Source organism: Trachypithecus francoisi, unplaced genomic scaffold (assembly GCF_009764315.1).
Source record: "Trachypithecus francoisi isolate TF-2019V2 unplaced genomic scaffold, Tfra_2.0 Lachesis_group7, whole genome shotgun sequence".
Lineage (NCBI taxonomy): Eukaryota > Metazoa > Chordata > Mammalia > Primates > Cercopithecidae > Trachypithecus > Trachypithecus francoisi.
The window spans coordinates 26,039,329-26,058,350 of NW_022681472.1; the positions used below are offsets into that span (position 1 = coordinate 26,039,329).

A 19,022-nucleotide genomic window follows, 5' to 3' on the forward strand; every position below is an offset into this window, starting at 1 on the left:
TTAACAAATAATTCTTGAGTGAGGAGTGTGTGTGTGTGTGTGTGTGTGTGTGTTGAGGGGTGTGTAAGGCTGAACCAATTCCAAGTGATGAATGCTGTTATACGGGAAATGTGGCATGCCCTGAGACCCAGAAGAAGGGCTGATAAGCCTGTACCTAGAAGGCATGTGCAAGCTGAGATGCACAGGGTGAGTGGGAGAATGTCTGCCAACAGGAGACGGAGCAGGAAGGCAGGTGGAGCTATGTGTGTAAGGCTTGGAGGCTGGAGGCATATGGGGAAATGAAGAAGTGGAAAGATCTCTGAATATAGATGCTATCATCAGGGCAGAGTGGGAGTGGATGACAGTAGGAGCCAGGGCTGCTATGTGGGAGGCAGAACACCTGGGGTCGCATTGGTCATGTTAGGCTTGGATTTCATCCCAGGAGCATAGTGAAGCCATGGAAGTGTTTATGCAGGGGAAGGACCCTCTCAGGTTTATGTTTCAGAAAGATCATTCCGGCTGCATGTGGAAAATTGATTAGAGAGGCTTTGAAATTAATCTGGCCTAGGTTTGAATCTATGGTCCATGTTATTAGTTTTAAGATTTTCAAAAAAATACTTAATCTCACAGAATCTCAGTTTCCTCATCTGTAAAACAGGGATAATTATTAGTATGTCTTATCTGGCAGGGTAGCTATGAGAGTAAGTACAAATATTGTATGTAAAGGTCCTGCAGAGTATCTAATCCCCAGGTGTGGGTGCCCAACAAACACTGGCTCCCTTCTCTGCCAATTTATAGTAAATTTGCAAGTGAGAAACACACTTGCCACAATACAGAATCAACTACTTTGTTTTTTCTTTTTCTTTTTTGAGATGGGTCTCGCTCTGTCACTAGGCTGGAGTGCAGTGGCGCGATCTCAGCTCACTGCAACCTCTGCCTACCAGATTCAACCGATTCTTGTGCCTCAGCCTCCCGAGTAACTGGGACTACAGGCATGCATACTTTGTTTTTTTCAGTCGAGAGTTATTATTACATGGGTAGTTTCTACAGTCCTCTTAAAACTGTAGAGACCAGACTAGGTTTTCCTTCAGTCCTTTAATCATCTTTGTGGTTTTTTGCAGAACCTTCTCCAATTTTTCAAAATTCCACTTCAATTGTGGAGACCACGGCTAGAGTAGTCACCGTAGAGAACTCATTATAATTAGCTCAACACTGCAGTCGCTTGGGCGGCTGACTCGGCCATGAAAACGCAGTCAGTCAGTCCCCATCAACACATAGGTTGTGTTCCAGGAGTTCCTTGGTAAGTTGGTTGTTTAGAACACAGAAAGCCTTTCCCCATAGAAACAGAACTATAGATGGTGGCTTGTTTCCCAGGCCAGTGCATAAAAATCTATTTAATGCATATGCAGCTGAACCAGGGCCAGTCCCTCAAGTCTTGGACTTGCCTGATTCCCAGTGGAGCCCCCAGTCTCATGGAGCCCTGAGAACCTCTGAGCTTCAAGCATCCAACCACAAGACCTCTGAGAGAGGTGAGAATTGGGCTGACAATTTTAGAGTGAGAATCATTTGCAGCGTGATTATGAAAAACACTTCTTTGGAGGCCTTAACCTGCAATTGTGCTTATTATTATGTAAGAAAGCAATCAAGTTACCCTATGATAAATACACCTATTATATACTGGATATTGTACTTAAATCTACCTAAATTATCTTTAATTTTCACAGTACTCCTGTGAGAAAAAGACTCTCTTTCTCAGTATTCCCATTTTGCCTGTGTCTTAAGGAAACTGTGGCCCAAGGTCAGGCAGATAGAAGGTGGCAGAACTGAGGTTGGAGATCCGGCCTTCTGTCTCGCAAAGCTGAGACCTTTTCACTGCACAACACTGCCTCCCAGTGGACTGTGCTTAACACTGAACCTCGCACGGCTGAACCAACCACGTATACTCTGCGGATGCAGTTAACAAGTTCTTCATTCATACGTCCAACAAAGAATCTTTGAGTGCTTCCAATGAGCGAGGCCTTGGGAACGCAAAATCAAATTAGAAGTGGTGTTCTCACAGAGTGGTTGGGAAAAGGAATAAGTAAATCAATGATTGAAATCTATGAGATGAGAATGTGATTATATTTTAAAAGAGAAAAGAAAAAGATAACATAGAAACCCAACAGAGAGATGTATTGGTCAGACAGAGGAAGGTGGTGGTGGACCAGAAAGTCCCTGCGCTCCCCCAGCTTTCACCTCCTGTCCTCAGACTATACTATCCACTGTCTAACACACCTACTGATGCGGTCGTCAGTTGAGCTGAGCCCCTCACATCTCCATCATATTAGTTTTTGGCTTGCTGTAAGTCTCTCCGAAACCACGCCTGCCTTTGTTCCTGGTGATTTTAATATACACGCTGATGACGGCTTCAGTACCCAGGCCTCTCAGCACCTTAAACTCCCCTTGTCATCTCCCTACCTCAGTCACTTACCTCAGTGGTCATTCCCTAGACTTGGTCACTGCCAAGAACTACAATTCCACTACAATCTCAGTTTATCACCCCGTCCATGGCACACGAAAGTGAGAGCAGCTGGAGGCTGCTAAACGCCCAGGCAAATGGGGCAGGTCCTCGGTGAAACTCCACCTTCCAGCCAAAAATAGCCTAAAGCCTAAAAGACTGGACTGCTGGTCCCAGATGAAACCCGCCAGGCTGAGAACTTCTGTTCCTTTTTGCCCCCGCTCTTTCCTGATTAATTTTTTCTAAATAATGCCTTTTAACCGGTCTAGCTTTGCCTTTTCCAATACTACCTATGACCTACCCCTCCCCTATTCTAAGCCCATAAAAGCTTGGGACCCAGACATGCAGGGAGGAGAAAACCACCCGACTGAGGGGGTGGGCGACCACCCCCCAGAGTTCCCTCTCCGCTAAGAGTTGTTCCCTTGCTCAGTAAAATTCTTCTCCGCCCTCCTCACCCTTCAATGTCCAACGTATCCTCATTCTTCTCAGGCGTGGTACAAGAGCTTGGGAACTGCCGAACACCGGTACAAGTGCTTGGGAACCACCAAACGCGGGTACAAGAGCTTAGGAACTACTGAACGCGGGTAAAAGCTATAACACAGGTGAGCTGGGACACGGCCAGCGTGGCTGAGTACCGCCCGGGTGGGGCGTCGCCGCCGGAGGTCCCGGCTTGCAAAGTGACCGGGAAGAAAAACCCTGCGTCAAAAGTTACAGTTGCTGACAGGCGCGGTGGCTCATGCCTGTAATCCCAGCACTTTGGGAGGCTGAAGTGGGCAGATCATGAGGTCAGGAGTTCGAGACCAGCCAGGCCTAAATGGTGAAACCCCATCTCTACTAAAAATACAAAAATTAGCCAGGCGTGGTGGCGAGCGCCTGTAATCCCAGCTACTCGGGAGGCTGAGGCAGGAGAATTGCTTGAACCTGGGAGGTGGAGGTTGCAGTGAACTGAGATAGCACCACTGCACTCCAGTCTGGGTGACAGATCAAGACTCCATCTGGGGAGGGGAAAAAAAGTTCCAGTTGCTAGCATTTTCTGCATTTGTGTTGCCAATCCTTTTAATTCTAGCCATTCTGGTGAGACTGTAATTGTAATAACATTGAAATGTTGGTATGCATTTCTCTGATAAGGAAATAAAGTACTTTTATATACATTTATTGGACACTGGGATATCATTTTTATGAAGTGTCTTGTTCATTTGCTGCCGGGTTGTCTGTCTGTATTGATTAATACAAGTTCTTTATATGATAAATGTATTGCAAATAATTTCCTTTATTCTATCACTTGTCCTCTTATTCTCTTGTCATTTTGATGAAAAGAAGTTTGCAATTTTTTTTTTTTTTTTTTTTTGAGATGGAGTCTCGCTCTGTCCAGACTGGAGTGCGGTGGTGCAATCTCGGCTCACTGAAAGCTCTGCCTCCTGGGTTCACGCCATTCTCCTGCTTCAGCCTCCTGAGTATCTGGGACTATAGGCGCCCGCCACCACTCCCGGCTAATTTTTTCTGTTTTTAGTAGAGACGGGGTTTCACCGTATTAGTCAGGATGGTCTGACTGACCTCGATCTCCTGACCTCGTGATCCACCCGTCTTGGCCTCCCAAAGTGCTGGGATTACAGGCGTGAGCCACTGCACCTGGCCGAAGTTTGCGATTTTAATGAAATACAATTTATCAATCCTTTCCTCTATGGTTAACATTGTTCTTAAAATCTCACATTTATTTAAGAAATATATTTTAAAATATATTTTAAGAAAATATATTTAAATATAAATTTGTATATTACAATATATGTTATATATCCTATATAAACATATTACATTTTAAAGTATATTTCTATATATATTTAAGAAATCTTTTCCTACCTCGAGGTTATGAGGATAGTCAATATTATCTTCTAGGTTTATTTTGTCGGCATTCACATTTATATCTATAAATATTTTGGAATTTATTTTTCTTTTTGGTTTGAGGTACTAATCAAGTTTGTTGTTTTTTGTATTTGGAAATTGCCTCAGCTCTATTTATTGAAGAGATCATCCTTTTCCCATTTCTCTGTGTGTCACCTTTGTCATAAATCAAGAGTCCTTTATTGTCTGTTTCTGTGCTCAATTTTATAAAATTTATTGTTATAAGACTTTGTTCATTTCATCAAAATTTTCAAATGCATTGACATAAAATTGTCCATAATATCCTTCTCTTGTCTTTTCAATATCTGAATGATCTGTAGTGATGTTCCCTTTCTCATTCTTAACACTGGTAATCTGTGCCTCCTCTCTCTTTCAAAAATTATTCTCACTAGGGAGATACCAGTATTTTCAGAGAACAAGTTTTTGGCTTTTTCCATCTTTTCACTTTATGTTTTTGTATTTTTATGTTGTAAACACAGAAAGTTGAGCATGTGCTTATGTGCATGTATCTATCTTTACCTAATAATGTAACATCAAATTATATAAAGAAAAAAATACGCTTGTCTATCCAGTCTGACAATCTTTGCCTTAGCCTTTTGCCCATTTACATTTCATTAATTAGTGATATTTGGGGGTGTAATTATACCTTCTTATTAAATGCACTCTCTTTTTTCTGCCTGCTCCATGTTATATTCCTTTCTTGCCCTTTTTCAGATTGATAAGATTTTTCACTATTTCATTTCCTCCCTCCATTAGCTCAGAAATTGTATGCCTGTTAATTATTCTTTTGGTGATACCCTAGGTCTCTAGGTAATTACCCTAATGAGTATAGCCTGCCTTTTTGACTTTACAAAGTCTAATACGAATTGGTGTCTTTGCCTCTTTCCAGGGAGTGCAAGCACCTTACAATATTTCTATTAATCTTCGCCTAACCTTGATGTCATTGTTGTCAGGTATTTTCCCCCTGTATGTTAAATACCAATGTTACTATCATTGTTTTATATCATAAATGTTCACTTAGGTTTACCCACATAGCTACTGTCTTCATTGGGCTTCATCCTTTTCTGCATTTCCAACCTTGCATTTTCTTTGTAGTTGTTTCCTAGTTGCCCCAAAACAAGCTTCAGGATTTCTAGTAATACAAATTTCTATTTTGACTTGTTTAAAAATGCTTTGTTTCACCTTTATTCTTGAAGGATATTTTTGTTGGATATGAAATTCTAGGTTGAAATGGTTAGTTTGTTGATTGGTGTTTTTAGAATCTTAAAGATATTATTCCAGTATATTTTGACTTCCATGATTTCTGCTGAGAAATCAAGTGTCAGTTTAATGTAGCTCCTTTGAATTTAAATTGTCTTTCTGGGGGGTTTATTTTAAGACAATCTCTCTTTTCTTCTTTTTAAAGTTTTATTTATCTTGTTTTTCACTGTGATACGCCTAAATATAGATCTCTTCCTTCCTTCCTTCCTTCCTTCCTTCCTTCCTTCCTTCCTTCCTTCCTTCTTCCTTCCTTTTCTTTTTTTCTATTCTGTTTGGAACTTTCAGAGGTCCTTAAATGTGTAATTCATGTATATTAAATGATTTCTAATGAAATTATCTATTGAAATATTGTTTGTCTCCCTTTTCCCTATTCTTTCCTTTTGGGACTTTACAGTTAAGCTAGTCCTTACTGAATTCTCTGTGTCTCTTACCTTCTCATCTTTGTTTTCCATCTTCTTGTCTCTTTCTACCTCATTCTAGAGATTTCTTGTAGTCTATCTTCCAGGACACTAATTTCTCTTCAGTTGTTTTAATCTGCTGTTAAACTCAATCTATTGACTCCTTAATTTCAGTCATTGAGTTTTTCAGTTCTAAATTCCATTTTTTAAAATCTCTGCCAAAATTCTCAACCTTTTATCTTTCTGAAGAAAGTACACATGGTTATTTTAAAGTCTGTACTAGAAACTCTAATATTTGAAAACTTCGTGGATCTGTCAATATTTTTCTTTTTTTTTTGAGACAGTCTCACTCTCTCACTTAGGTTGTAGTGCGGTGGCACCATCTCACTGCAACTGCTGCCTCCCAGGTTCAAGCAATTCTTGTGCCTCAGCCTTCTGGGTAGCTGGAATTACAGGTATGCACCACCACGCCTGCTAATTTCTGTATTTTCAATAGAGATGGGGTTTCACATGTTGGCCAGGCGGTTCTTGAACTCCTAACCTCAAGCGATCCGCCCACCACGGCCTCCCAAACTCTGGGATTATAGGCGTGAGCTGCCGCTCCTGGACATGTTTATGTTTTCCCTTGTTTGTGCTGTGTTGTATTCACATTGTCTTACCTCCTCATGTGCATGGCTATTTTCTATTATGTGCCAGACATACTTGCAAAATTGTTTATAGAAATAACTGAGAGAACTTGGGTAACGATTTCTTCCTTCTGAGAGGATTTACATTTGTAGTGCCTGGGGACACATGCACCAAGCAAACTGAGGAACTCAGATGATTAGAAATTAAACTGTAGTTCCCACCTATGCCCCATGTATTTCAGTTTCTTAATTCTCCTTGAATTCAGACAAAATGGCTCACACTTGTAATCCTAGTACTAAAAGAGGCTGAGGTGGGAGGATCATTTGAGGATAACAGTTCAAGTCTGCAGTGAGCTATGCAGTGAACTCCAGCCTAAACAACAGAGCAAGACCCTGTCTGTCTCTAAAAAAAAAAAAAAAACAACAATCCTTAGAAGCAACTCTTGAGAATCTCAACCTAAAGTAAGAGGCTTTACTGGAGTTCCCTTTAGTGGACCTTAAATTCCTTTTCCTGTTTTCTCTGCCCCAAGAGACTGTGAAAGCACAGATCAGCCTCCTAGTGCCTCAGCAGCCCCTTTGGAATGACCAACACTATCCTGGTTTACCTCCCTGGGCCACTGTACTTCCCTGGATCATGGCCCAAGAATTCTTCACTTTCTTGTTAGCTGTCCTCTATCTTAGAGCAGAGGATCATTACATTTTGTTTAGTTTGTCTAGTTTCCTTCAGGAGAGTGTTTATCTGAGACACTTAGTCTGCCATTATCCTCTCTTACTGGAAGTAGAAATCTCTGATATGTTTAGTTGCTGGTTGTCGCTTTCCTTATTACTCCTAGTTTTCTAATTTTTTAAAAATAGTCTTCATAGTTTATACTTAAAGACAAATGTTTTGTTACCTTATCAATTTAAAAATTTTAATTAGCAATGTGACTAGACTTACATGAAATCCAGAAATTAACTTGGGATGAATTGATCATTTTACAGTTTTTACATTCAGAAGCATGATACGTCTCTCAATATATTCACATTTTTAAAACAATCCTATTAACTGAATATTCACATTTTAATGTCCTCGTATGATTTTAGAATTCCTTTGTATAGTCCCTGCACATTTTAAAATATATGGTTCTATTTTTATTGTTTTACTATTATAAATGGGATCTTTTCTCCATTTTACTTTTAACAGTTTAATAGTGATTTAAAGCAAAGTTATTAATGTTTACATCTTAATTTTATAAGTAGTGATTTTATTAGTGTATCTTCTTTTCTTGATCATAAAAGCATTTAAGGCCAGAAGTTCACCTCTAAGTATAGCTTTATGGAATTTTATTTTTAGGCTAGGAAAGGATTAATTTTTTTCTAATGTGAATTTTTATTAGTGTTTAATACAGTTTCAATTTGTGTCCCCACCCAAGTCTCATGTCGAATTGTAACCACTAATGTTGGAGGATTGGATCATGAGGGCAGACTTCTCCCTTGCCGTTCTTGTGATAGTGAGTGAGTTGTCAAGAGGTCTGGTTATTTAAAAGTGTGTAGCACTTTCCCCTTCACTCTAGTTCTCCTTCTCTGACCACATAAGATGTGCCTGCTTCCCCTTAGCCTTCTGCCATGACTGTGAGTTTCCTGAGGCCTGCCAAGCCATGCTTCCTGTACAGCTTATGGAACTGTGAGTTAATTAAACCTCTTTTCTTCATAAATTACCCAGTCTTAGGTAGTTCTTTATAGCAATGTGAGAGATGACCGAAACAGAAAATTGGTATCGAGAAGTAGGGTATTGCTATAAAGACACCTGAAAATGTGGAAGCAACTTTGGAACTGGATAATGGACAGAGATTGAAAGGGTTTGAAGAGCTCAGAAGAATACAGGAAAATGAAGGAAAGTTTGGAACTTCCTAGAGACTTGTTCATTGTTGTGACCAAAATGCTGATAGTGATATAGACAGTGAAATCCAGCTTGAGGAGGTCTCAGATGGGGATGAGAAACTTATTGAGAACTGGAGCCAAGCTCACTTTTGTTATGCATGAACAAAGAAATAATCTGAAACTGCAACTTATATTTATATTTAAAAAGGAAGCAGAGCATAACAGTTTGGAAAATTTGCAGCTTGACCATGTGGTAGAAAACACAAACCCATTTTCTGGGGAGGAATTCAAGCTTCCTGCAGACATTTGCATAAGTAAAGAAGAGTGGAATGTTAGTAACCAAGACATTGGGGGAAATGCCTTGAAGACACTTCAGAAACCTTCATGGCAGCTCCTTTCATCACATGCCTGGAAGCCTAGGAGGGAAGAATGGTTTTGTAGGCGAGACCCAGGGCCCTGCTGCCCTGTTCAACCTCAGGACACTGCTACTTGTGTCCCAGCTGCTCCTGTTCTAGCTGTGGCTAACAGGGCCCCAGATATGTCTCAGGCAGCTGCTCCAGGGGTACAAGCCATAAGCCTTGGTGGCTTCCATGTGATGTTAAGCCTGAGGGTGCACAGAGTGCAAGAGTTGAGGCTTGGGAGCCTCTGCCTAGATTTCAGAGGATGTATGGACATACCTGCATGTCCAGGCAGAAGTCTGCTGTAGGACCAGACCCCTCATGGTTGCAAATCACTTTACAGTAACCATTAGTAAAACTAAAACCAGATTTTCTACCCTCCAAATTATTGCAAAAGGCAAGTGAAAACAAAGTTCTGTATACTGAAAAGAGAACTGAATTTTAAAACAGCAAAGGAACCAAAACAAAACCACAAAATCACATGACAGTGGTCAAAACAATTATGACAATTTAAAACTCTTATTAAAAGGCTAGATTTGTGAGAATGCAAATTGGTACAATCACTTTGTAAGGTTGTTTAACAGTATCTTCTAAAACTAAAAATATGCATATTCTGTGACCTAGTAATTCCACCCCAAGGTATATTCTGAACAAAAATGCATATATAAGCTAGCCAAAATGCACGCAATGAATGTTCATGGCAGCCCCATTTGAGATAGTCCTAAACTAGACAATACCTAAAAGAGCATCAATAATAAGTAGAATATTATTCAGCAATAACAATGAGCAAACTACAGCTACATCCTCCTGTGTGGATGAATCTTTCAAGAATAATGCTGCACATAAGAACATATACACTAAGGCATATGAATGAATCCATTCATCTAAAATTAAAAATCATTTAAAATTAATCTGTGCTCTTGCAAGTGGCTACTCTTGTAAAGGCTAGTGACTGGAAGGAAGTAAGAGAAGAGTTTCCAGGATATTCTTGATTCGAATGATGGCTCACAGTTTTGTTCACTTTGTGAAAAATCATTCAACCGGACACTTATATCTGTACTTTCCTGGGTCTTTCTCCAAGGAACCGTTGGACTCCACTTGCTAAGTTTGTAGGGACACTAACAGCGGCAATGGGGTAACATTGCTAAAAATGGGACCCTAATTCAGAACCTAACCTAATCAACCCTCAATCAAACAAGTTTCCTTCTTTTCTCTATGAGAAGGGAAGTGAGTTTGGCTAAGCAAAGATTGAGGTGGGATGGGTAGAGGCAGGAGAGAAGGAGACAAAGGGATCATGAGTGCATGAGTGCATGGAGACAAAGGGATCATGAGTGCATGCAGTTTGCTCCCACAGTCTGCGCTTTTCTCTCTTCCACTCTCTCTCCTTTGGCCTGGTCATCCCCCTCTTTTTCCCTCCAGATTCATAGCTGGGGAGAAGGGCTTGCTAGAGAAATATTGTGACTGAGTTTTGCTGCTACAAGAAAGAATACATTTAGTTTCCAACTGAGACTTTCTGGATATTTTTCAAGAAATTCAAGGAAAAAAGGAAAGAAAGAAAAGAGAATGTAAAAGAACAAGTGCTTCAGGTCTTAGTTTCTTAATTCCCCATAAAGAAATCTAATCAACTGAGGCTTCCTCAAGTGGGTGAGTAGCTTGGATTTCATCTGAGCTAATTACCTATTGACATGTATGTGCCAAGATCTATGGGTGGGCATAATATCAGAGCACAGGAGATTCAAATCAACTATATTTTGTATTATTTTTCTGTGGTCTTTAATATCTAAAGGTTTAAATCAAATTCATGGATCCTTGAACAAAAGAATAAATCATCAAGGAAAATAAATGCACTTCAAAAGTGCAAAATAAAAAGGAGCATGCTGTTTGCTTTACATCATTTTATTAATTTGAGTAGTCAACATTTACTGAAAACCCACTGGGTACAGGATGTAACAGACATGTAGAAAAATAAGAAAAGATACAGGAAGTATTTTTTTCTGATTGCAAAAATCCAACTAATTTAGTCTAAGGAAGACACTAACTAAAGACATATGAGAACAGCTGAGAATACAAATAATGGAAACATGACAATGTACACTAAGGACACTAAGGACACGTCAGTTTCAGTCAGAGTGTGGAAGGGCGGGCTCACTGAGTGTGCCCTCAGACCTTGGGAAGCGTGTGTGTTGCGATGAAGTATTCTACCTGGGGATGTTGTGGCATCTCTCTGGAAAAATCAGGCCAACAGCAGACCTGCCATCTCTTAGTCACTGTAGGAGTACCCAAGCAGGTAAATGTGGTAACTTTGGAGGGTTGGCTCCTTACCAAAAATCCCTGCTTTTATTTTATTTTATTTTTGAGACAGGGTCTCACTCTGTTGCCAGGCTGGAGTGCAGTGGCATAATCAGAGCTCATGGCAGCCTCGACCTCCCAGGCTCAAGTGATCCTCCTGCCGCAGCCTCTCGAGTAGCTGGGACTACAGGGGTGTCCCACCATGCCTGGCTAGTTATTAAATTTTTTTGTAGGATGAAGTCTCGCTGTGTGCCCAGGCTTGTCTTAAACTCCTGGGTTCAAGCAATCCTCCTGCCTTGGCCTCCCAAAATGCTGGGATTACAGGTGTGATTCACTGCCCCTGCCCCTGATATTATTTAATGAGAGATGGCCATTTGGAGATTTATGCCACATGATTTGTGTCTATGTAAGCTCAGGATTCTTTATCTCCCTTAAAGTTAGAAGAAGCAGGCATGGCACATGGCTGTGAAGACATCATAGGTAGCACTCAGGCCGTCCGTTTGGCCAGCTTACCGCTTTATGGATTTCATGTGAACGCAAGTCTCCACTCTGGAACAAGGGTTTATTGCCTGACTTTCCAGGGGAGTATACTCTGCTTTCCACAGCCTCCTTTTCTGTGCTTCCTGCTCACAGAAATCGAAAGCACTACTCAAGAATCTGCTCAAGAACTCTGTGTCTCTGGCCAGGCATGATGTGGCTCATGACTATAATTCCAGCACTTTGGGAGACCAAGGCGGGCAGATCACTTGAGCTCATGAGTTCAAGACCATCCTAGGCAACATGGCAAAACCCTATCTATCAAAAAAAAAAAAAAAGGTTAGCCAGGTGGGGTGGCATGTGCCTATAGTCCCAGCTACTTGGGAGGCTGAGGTGGGAGGTTGACTTGAGCCCAGGAGGCGAGGTTGCAGTACCATTGCACTTCAGCCTGGGCGACAGAGACAGACAGAGAACTCTGTGTTTTGCATGAGCAATGCTGCTGGGTGGCACCAAACTCCCTTCTGTCTTGTTGGGAGTATTCCTCGGCTCCTCAGGAAACTGTCGGGTTTAGCCACTGTGCTTGTGAATGATGTGCTTCCAAGCCTACTTAGTGGCTCAGAATGGTGCATCACAGACCACCTGTGGGGAGGGACTATTTCGTCTTCAGTCCATCATTGATCCATATTTTTAAAAATACAATAAAATAAACTACTAAAAAATGAAATAAAAAGTAATGGCATATAAACACAAGCTCAATTCTTTTTACTAGATTCAAGAGACAAAAACTTACTCTGCCCAATCACACTTTTATCATGGGTGGATAATAATGCCTCCCTTCTTCACCTGTCCAAGTTGTGTTTACCCAGGCCTTCTCTGTTTACATGCCACTTTCCCAGAATGGCCTGACGTCCTGTTCTTCCTGCTCTCTCATAAGCACGCCGCCTTTTCCTGCGATGGCACTTATAAGTTGTCTTAATATTTTTATACATGGTCACTTTTCTTTTACACCATTCTTTAAGCTTCATGAAAGCAGGGATCGTGCCTGTCTTATTCATTCCTATATAGTCCATGCCTTGGCACAGTGTCTGGAATAAAGGCAGTACATAGCTGTATTGGTGACAGTACTTGCCATCGCCTTTGTTTTACTTTTTTCTTCTTCCAGTTCTTGCCTGTAACCTTTGTACTGAGTGAATTGGGTTTGACAGGGTGGGATCAAAGTCACTTTAGTTTCATTGTCCCTCCCAACCTACTCTGTGGGCTGCATCTTTTCCTTCCTGAGGATGTAATTTCAGGCAGGTCCTATCGCTTGCAAAGACAGTTGTAGGCCATTAAAGTCACTTTCAATGGCAAGAACTGACTTATATTAGTAGCTAAGGCATGGCCATTGAAACAATCAAAACTCCTGGGTCGGGCGCACAGGTTGTGGCAGTCTCCAGGTGCAGCAGCCGCTGCACTCAGCATGGGCCCACCCTGCTGGGCAGTAGGAGGAAAGGGCACCCTGTCTGGGGTCCTCTTTTCTCAGGTGCCCTGCTGCAGGCATTCCTGAGCTGTAGGCCTTTGTGAGCACATCCAGCCACTGGGGATTCATCACCCCTTCTCCTGTGTGGCAGATTTGTGTGAAACTCTGTCCTCAAAACTCATGCCTGCAGTGATGCCTGAAAGGTCCTGGCTCAGCTCCCCGTGAGGAGGAAGCAGTCCCTCCCCATCCCAGTGAGGGAAGTGCTGGGCATGTCCCAGTAACCCAGCGACCCTCCCCACACTTTACCCATCCAGGTCTTCTACAGGCCAGAGTTGGTGTTTGTCAGTGCCAGGAAAACACTCACAGTCTCTTCCCATGTGCTCGGATGAGTCCAGCCTATTCTGCCCAGGGAGGACCAGGCCAGACAAAGATCCACCCTAACCCTGAATCTTCTTGACCTTAGGTGCATGAGAAAAATGTGTGAAAGTGAGGCAGAGGGAACCCCTTGGTGACACCGGTTGCTCTTTTTACTGAGGGCACCAATGGCTTTCTAGGAAACACATTTGATGAACTTTTTTAGGCTTTGCATTTTCTCTTCTTTGCAACTTTTGGCACTGCCAACCATTCCTTCCCTGAAGCCCTCTTGCTTAGTTTCTGTGGCTTCTATCGTTTCTTTCTTTCTTTTTGAAATGTAGTCTCACTCTTGTTGCCCAGGCTGGAGTACAGTGGCATGATCTCAGCTCACTGCAACCTCTGCCTCCCAGGTTCGAGGGATTCTCCTGCCTCAGCCTCCAGAGCAGCTGAGATTACAGGTGCCTGCCACCACACCTGGCTAATTTTTGTAGTTTTAGTGGAGACGGGGTTTCACCGTGTTAGCCAGGATGGTCTCGATCTCCTGACCTCGTGATCCGCCCGTCTCGGCCTCCCAAAGTGCTGGGATTACAGGCTTGAGCCACTGCGCCCGGCCAGCAAATTTTAAAAGACTGAAATTATATCAAGTATTTTTTCTAACCATAATGGTATGAAACTAGAAATCAATGCCAGGAGTAATTTCAGAAAATTCACAAATGCATGGAAATTAAACAACATGTTCCCAAATAACTATTAAGTCAATGAAGAAATTAAAAAAAAAAATCTTGGTCTTGAGACAATCAAAAATGGAAACAACATACAGAAACTTCTGTGATACAGCAAAAGCAGGTCTAAGAGTAAAGTTTACAACAATAAATGCCTACATCAAAAAAGAAGATGGTTGCACACAGTGACTCATGCCTATAATCCCAGCACTTTGAGATGTTGAGGTGGGAGGATCACTTGGGCCCAGGAGTTTGAGATCAGCCTGGGCAACATAGGGAAACCCTATCTCTATAAAATTTTAAAAAAGTTAGCTGAGTATGATGGCACACACTTGTGTTCCCGGCTACTCAGGAGGTTGAGGTGGGAGACTCACTTGAGCCCAGGAGGTAGAGGCTGCAGTGAGCCATGATTGCACCACTGGCCTTCAGCCTGGGTGACAGAGCAAGACCCTGTCTCCAAACAACAATAACAAAAAATGCAAACAACCTAACATTACACCTGAAGGAACTACCTAGAACAAGAAAAAACTGAGCCCAAAGTTGGCAGAAGGAATGAAATAATAAAGAGCAGAAATAAATAAAATAGATACTAAAAAAATACAAAATATCAATGAAACAGAGGTGGTTTATTGAAAGGATAAAATTCACAAACCCTTAGGTAGACTAAGAAAAAAGAGAATACCCAAATAAATAAAATCAGAAATGAAAGAGGAGACATTACAACTGATACCCCAGAAATAAAAGATCATAGGAGACTACTATCAACAATTAGGTACCAATAAGTTAGGTAACTTAAAAGAAATGGATAAATTACTAGACATGTACATCCTAAAAAGACTAAATCATATAGAAATGGAAAATGTGGACAGACCAATAATCAGTATGGAGATTGAATCAGTAACAAAGTCTCCTACAAAAAAAAGGCTGGGACCTGATGACTTCATTGCTAAATTCTACAAAACATTTTAAGAACTAATACTAACTCTTCTCAAAGTTTTCCAAAAAAACGAAGAGGAGAAATTAAAAAAAATTTTTTTTTGGACAGAGTCTCATTGTTGCCTAGGCTGGAGTGCAGTGGCAGATCATGACTCACTGCAGCCTGAAACTTTTAGGTTCAAGCAATCCTGCCACCTCAGCCTCAGTCAGCCTCCCAAGTAGACAGGACTTCAGGTGCATGCCACCATGCCTGGCTAAGTTTTTACTGTTTTAGAGATTGGGGTCTTGCTGTGTTTCCCAGGCTGGTCTCCATTCCTTGGCCTCAAGTGATCCTTTAGCCTTGGCCTCCCAAAGTGCTGGGATTACAGGCATAAGCCACTGCATGCAGCTGAGGAAGGCTATTTCAAAACTATTTTTATGAGGCCAGAATTACTTTGGTACCAAAGCCAGATAAGCATATTACAAAAAAAAAAAAAAAAGAAAAAGAAAGAAAATTGCAGGCCAATATCCTTGATGAACACAGAGGCAATAGCCCTAAACAAAACACTAGCAAACCAAATTCAACAACACATTAAAAAGATCATCATCATGATCATGTGGGATTTATCTCTGGCATGCAAGCATGGTTCAAGGTATGCTAATCAATAAATGTGATACATCATATTAACAGAACGAAGAGCAAAAACCATACCATCACCTCATTACACACAGAAAAAGCATTTCCCAATCTTTTCTTAATAAAAACTGTCACCAAATTAGGTATAGAAGGAATGTGCCTCAACACAATAAAGACCATATATGAGAAGCCTACAGCTAACATCATACTCAATGGTGAAAAAATTGAAAGTCTCTCCTCTAAGATCTGGAACAAGACAAGAATGCCCATTCTCACCACTTCTATTCAAAGTAGTATTGAAGTCCTTGCTAGAGCAATTAGGCAAGAGAAAGAAAGAAAAGGCATCCAAATATGAAAGAAAGAAGTAGAATTGTCATTGTTTGTTGGCAACATGATCTTCAACAAACTATCCAAAAAAGAAATCAATAGAATAATCTTTCAATAGCTACAAAAAATAAAATAAAACATTTAGGACTAAATTTAATCAAGAAAGTGAAAAACCTGTACACTAAAAATTATAAAACACTAATGAAAAAAATTGAAGATGACAAATAAATGGAAAGATATCCCATATTCATGGATTAGAATATTGTTTTTATTTTTCGTTTTTTTTTTTGAGACAGAGTCTCGCTCTGTTGCCCAAGCTAGAGTGCAGTGGCACGATCTCGGCTCACTGCAAGCAAGCTCTGCCTCCTGGGTTCATGCTATTATTCTGTCTCAGCCTCCCGAGTAGCTAGGACTACAGGTGCCCACCACCATGCCCGGCTAACTTTTTGTATTTTTAGTAGAGATGGGGTTTCACTGTGTTAGCCAGGATGGTCTCGATCTCCTGACCTCATGATCTGCCTGCCTTGGCCTCGCAAAGTGCTAGAATTACAGGCATGAGCCACCACGCCTGGCTGGATTAGAATATTGTCAAAATGTCCATACTGCCTGAAGCAATCTGGAGATTCAATGCAATCCCTATCAAACTTCCAATGTTGTTTTTCTTAGAAACATAGAAAACGATGCTCAAATACAAATGGAAGTACAAAAAACCCTGAATAACCAGGGCAATTATGAGCAGAAAGAACAAAGCTGGAAGCATCACACTACCTGATTTCAAACTAGTATTTCAAACTATACTAAAAATGATAGTAGAGTCTGAGGAAGATGGCAGATAGGAGACAGAGCTAATGTGCAGCTACCACTTAAATGGACAGAACAGTGTGTGGCCACTCACAGCGTGAACTTTTGCTCGAAGAACCACCCCCGAAATGTACCAGGAAAACCAAAAGAAATCCTAGATCCTTTGAAAGAAGTGGCACACCACTGCAAATTCCACGAGAGAGGCGAAAAACTGTGAGTTCCCAAAGCATGAGAGGGAGAAAACCTGCTTCTGGACACACATCCCCCACTGGGGAATCTGAAAATCCAGATCATGGGAGAAGAATTTAATCTTACCTAGAGCTGATTTAGGGAGCCATGTGAAATATAAAAGTAGAAGCAGGGGCCAGGCGCGGTGGCTCAAGCCTGTAATCTCAGCACTTTGGGAGGCCGAGACGGGCGGATCACGAGGTCAGGAGATCGAAACCATTCTGGCTAACACAGTGAAACCCCGTCTCTACTAAAAAATATGAAAAACTAGCCGGGCGAGGTGGCGGGCGCCTGTAGTCCCAGCTACTCGGGAGTCTGAGGCAGGAGAATGGCGTGAACCCGGGAGGCGGAGCTTGCAGTGAGCCGAGATCGCGCCACTGCACTCCAGCCTGGGCGACAGAGTGAGACTCTGTCTCAAAAAAAAAAAAAAAAAAAAAAAAAAAAAAAAGGCCGGCGCAGTGGCTCAAGCCTGTAATCCCAGCACTTTGGGAGGCCGAGACGGGCGGATCACGAGGTCAGGAGATCGAGACCATCCTGGCTACACGGTGAAACCCCGTCTCTACTAAAAATACAAAAAACTAGCCGGGCGAGGTGGTGGCGCCTGTAGTCCCAGCTACTCGGGAGGCTGAGGCCGGAGAATGGCGTAAACCCGGGAGGCGGAGCTTGCAGTGAGCTGAGATCCCGCCACTGCACTCCAGCCTGGGCGACAGAGCAAGACTCCGTCTCAAAAAAAAAAAAAAAAAAAAAAGTAGAAGCAGCAGCGGGAAGAGTCTTGAAGGCACTCCCAGTCTCCAGCCGGAGCCCAGGGAAACCATTCCTGACTGTATTTCACAGGAACCCTCAGGAAAGGCAGCCAGCGGAATTAGGGAGGGGTCACAGGGTGAAAGAATCTTCCAACTGAAATTTGTAATAATTTTGACTGGACATGAATTTTCTTGAGCAGAATCCAATAAGTGAATGGGAACTGCTACAGACACGAGTGAAGGAGCTGCCTCTGACATTGGGGCAGATAGGGAGGGGCAAGACCTGAAAGCTGTGCTTCCTTTCTCAGCAGGGAAGTTTACAGCATGGGACAAGGTCTGACAGGGGTAATGTGGGAGTGAGACTGGCCTAGCCAACTGCCTGGGAGTTAGGTGGGGTCTTTTCCTACCTGCTATCCCCCACTTTCCTAGCAGAGGCAGCCATAATTCCCTCTGGAACATAACCCCATTGGCCTGAGAACCACTACCCATCTCCCACAGTGGCCATTGCAAGCCCCTCCCAAGGACAGTCTGAGCTCAGAGCCACCTAAACTTGCCCCCACCTGATGGTATTTCTCTACCTGCCCTGGTAGCCAAACATAAGATATAAAGTCTTGGGAGCTTTTTATGGCCCTGCACATCACCTGAGAAACCAGAATACTTACCCTGGCCAACTTAGGGCAAGATTATATCTCCCTACTACTACTGAAGCTGGTGCTTTCTAGACAGTGCCACATACTGGCTAGAGGCCAATGAACTCAGGCCATTACAGCAACTCATGACAGAATAACCCTGCTCCCAGGGAGCAGGGAGAAAACAACAGCTAATTGTGCTACAACATCCTGGCTAACCAGATGTCCTGAGTCTGTCCATGTGACAACTTCACTGCTAGCATTTGAGAAAGCCAGCATACTAAACATGTCTACCATCAAAGACTCTCAGAGTCTTCTTCACTCCTCTGCCACCTCCTTCAGAGCAAGTGCTGGTATTCACAGCTAAAGACCCAAAGATGGATCATATCACAGGACTCTTTGCAGCCATTCCCCAGCACCAGCCTGGAGCCTGGTAGCCCTGCTGGTGGTGGCTAGACCCAGAAGAGCAATAACAATTACTTCAGTCAGGCTCTCAGGAAGCCCCATTCCTAGGGGATGGGGGG

The 19,022-nt window shown here is 42.2% G+C and overlaps 1 pseudogene; it reads right to left on the bottom strand.

The window, feature by feature from the left end:
- Positions 1-13,271, bottom strand: part of LOC117079629 — a 40,011-nt pseudogene extending 26,740 nt beyond the window's left edge.
- Positions 13,272-19,022: the final 5,751 nt, after the last annotated feature.